At 42.7% G+C, this 3,220-nt stretch overlaps 1 pseudogene; it reads right to left on the bottom strand.

The window, feature by feature from the left end:
* Positions 607 to 3,220, bottom strand: part of LOC109844054 — a 25,214-nt pseudogene continuing 22,600 nt past the window's right edge.

Here is a 3,220-nt window from a genome sequence, read left to right as displayed (position 1 = left end):
AATAATTGGTTCTCGATATGGGATCCAATTGGTCTCACTAATGTCATTAGAAGAGGTATACATACAATGCAATTCTATTTCTATCCTTAATTGTTATGGATAAAGTTTTTGAACAAATCTATTCTATCTTTAATTGTTATGGATAGAGTTCTAAATAATTATGAATTGTTTAAAGTTAAAATCTCTAAGACTAGTGTAATCCTATAAATAAGGTTCATATGTAGCCTTATGAGAGGAGATAGATGAGATTGAAAATCTTATGAAGATAATATGAAGAAATAGATTTTTGAGAACCTATCTCTCCGTATTAATTGCTCCTCTACGGTGACGGGTAGATTTCAATTGAAAGTTTTTTCTCTTGAGGAAGCTATTTCGGATTGATCTCGGGACAGATTGTTGTAGAAACTCGGAAAGCATTTCAGGTATTCTTCTAGTTTTTAATCAATTTTGATTAATAGTCATGATATGCTATTTCCGCTGCGTTGTATGTCAATTTTGATTAATAGTCATGATATGCTATTTCCGTTGCGTTGTATGTCATGATACCAACAGACAAGATTTGAAAAAGAATGAAAGTGGATCTTCAACAACTACGTACAAGGTTCATCAAAAATAGGGGATCTTCATTTATTTATTTATTGCATCTTCTCTTGTTCTTGCGATACATTTTCTCGTACGTATAACATATTTTATTTCCATAAGCATTAATTTGACGCCCCTCGCGCGCCCTTAATTCAACCGCTGAAGTTGATCGGGTACTTAGGCTGTCGGGTGCTGGGATCGAACAGCCCGAAGTGCTTCTCGGTCTCCGCGCCTTGCTTCCCGTCCTCGTCGAACATGTCGAATATGTACGCCTCGATTCCCCCCGGCCTCTTCGGGGTCCCTTTGCCGACATGCCCGATCAGGTTCTGGTTGTACGTCCTCGCGTTCTCGACCGTCGTCGACGCGTACCCGCCCGCCGAAGGCCACCTGCTCTCCGACACGACGATCAGCACGCTTTCTCCTCCGACCCTCTCCAGCGCCGCGTACAGGGAGTCCATTATCGCGTCGAACAGGTTCTGATACTGGTAGGGGCCGTCGGTCACCACCGTCCCCGGCGCAGTGAACAGTGCGTAATCAAGATGAATTTGTGCCTCGTCCCCGACGTAGCTGAAGTAGGGGTAAACGTTGACCAGGAAGTCGGCGCGCCGGGGTCTGGCCAGGATACTGCACGATTGGGCTGCAGGTCCGGGAGCGCGCCGGAGGAGACGCCGCCCGAGAGGGGGAAGGGACGATGCCGAGCCACGCCTGCGACACGCACGTCGAAGAACCTTGACCTGGTCACAAACGGCGGCGCAGACGGCGTTCTTATGTTCTGCATCGCTGGGAGGACGCTACGCGCCGGCGTCGGGGATGAACCTCGTTGCCGACCGCGAGTACCGGAAAGGAGACGTCGGTGCGCGTAGGCCTTCGACGTTGGCGCTGACCCAGGCGACGCGTGAAGGACGGGTCGGAGGCGACGGACTGGGAGGTCGGTGTTGGGACGATCGAGGATCACTTGGATTGCCGGAGCCCCCTGAGGCTGGAGGGTCGGCGTCGGGCTGTAGAGCCTCATTCGCGACCGAGTGTGTTGGATTACTGTTAGAGTTCACGGTGTCCGCGGGCGAGCGCGATGGTTGTCCCCAGCACCTTCCGTAGCAAGCCCTCCTATGCTTAGCACACTGCAAATTAACAGAAGAGTATTAATTGTGCGTTATTATTATTATTATTATTATTATTTTTAAAATTTCTCGTGCCGCCTTTGTGAGACTTGGGCATGCATGCTCATTCACTTTAACACGTATTCATCTAAACAATTTGGATGATGGTTCGACGCAAAGAAGTTGAAGAGAAGAAGATGAAACGCTGTTATCATCAGTCCTACTGATCTTGTGTGTGAATGTCCCTATCTATACATGCTTGCATGTAAGGTTTTAAATATCGGCTATCGGGGATTTATCGGCCGGTTAAAATCCATATCAGATAGCGGATGTCGGGGATATATCGGGATAAGTAGTACTTATCGGAGTGATATTACTGGATGATATATATACATAGTATAATACGTACCCTAAAATGTAATCTAATCGGTACTTAGTGAAATATAAACATACCAAAATGTAAATAATCATGTTTAGGATCACTAACTAACCAAGGGTAGAAACTTGCTTCTTGATCACACAATAACCATTGGAGTGCATAGTTAATTAGTAATGCAAGCTAATAACAAGATAACATATATAAAGAATGAAGAATCATCAACATAATTATTGTATAATCACGATATTATAAACTAACTTACTAAGTTGAGATTTAATAGTTATGAGCCATGTCAATATTCATAAAGTTAATCACCAAACAACGAAGTTCCAAAAACAACAAATAATAAGTCCTAAACATGCATCAAAAGGGCAAACCCAAACCAAATGCCGATAATTCTGATATTTTGAGCCTACAATATCAGCCGATAACTCACGTTATCGTCGCATTATCGTCGATAAACATCCACAAATTAACGATAACCGACTTAAAATCAAACTTATCATAGCGGAAGCTCCAAAAAACCGATAAATCGCCGATAATATTGGTTTATCAGTCGATATTTAAAACATTGCTTGCATGTGTATATTAAATTCACGCGTGTATGTGGGAATACGCATTCTTGCATGCATGCTTGTGTTTGTGAGAAAGGAGGAGGGAGAAAGACAAAATACTTGTTGGGATTTCCAAAAGGACTCCAAAAAGCAACGCAAGAGCCATAATGGAAGTGACATAGTGGTTTGCCATGGGAAATAACTATAAGGACTCCAAAAAGCAACGCAAGAGCCATAATGGAAGTGACATAGTGGTTTGCCATGGGAAATAACTATGTTTAGAAACTTTATGATGCATCTCCTACAATATTGAAACGTCATTATATAGAGCTTTTTTCCCCATGTACTGGTCCCTTTTTTTCCATGGAAATTAAGTACCTTTGAAAACTTCTCCCTTGAAAAGTAAGAGGTCCAAGTCCACCCTCTCTTGGAGATAAATTCCTGTTTTAGGATGGAAAAATCCTGGCCTCATTCTTAATTTTCCAAGATACATTTGAATCCAAACGTACGTTTTCAATAAAAACATGTGTGCCCGTATGACGACTAACTTATATGTTACGCAAAAGAAAAACTTGCTATAACGACTGATTTGGATGTATTAATTGTGA

Source organism: Asparagus officinalis, chromosome 5 (genome assembly GCF_001876935.1).
Source record: "Asparagus officinalis chromosome 5, Aspof.V1, whole genome shotgun sequence".
In the NCBI taxonomy this organism is placed as follows: Eukaryota; Viridiplantae; Streptophyta; class Magnoliopsida; order Asparagales; family Asparagaceae; genus Asparagus; species Asparagus officinalis.
This window is presented reverse-complemented; position numbering and strand designations above follow the sequence as displayed.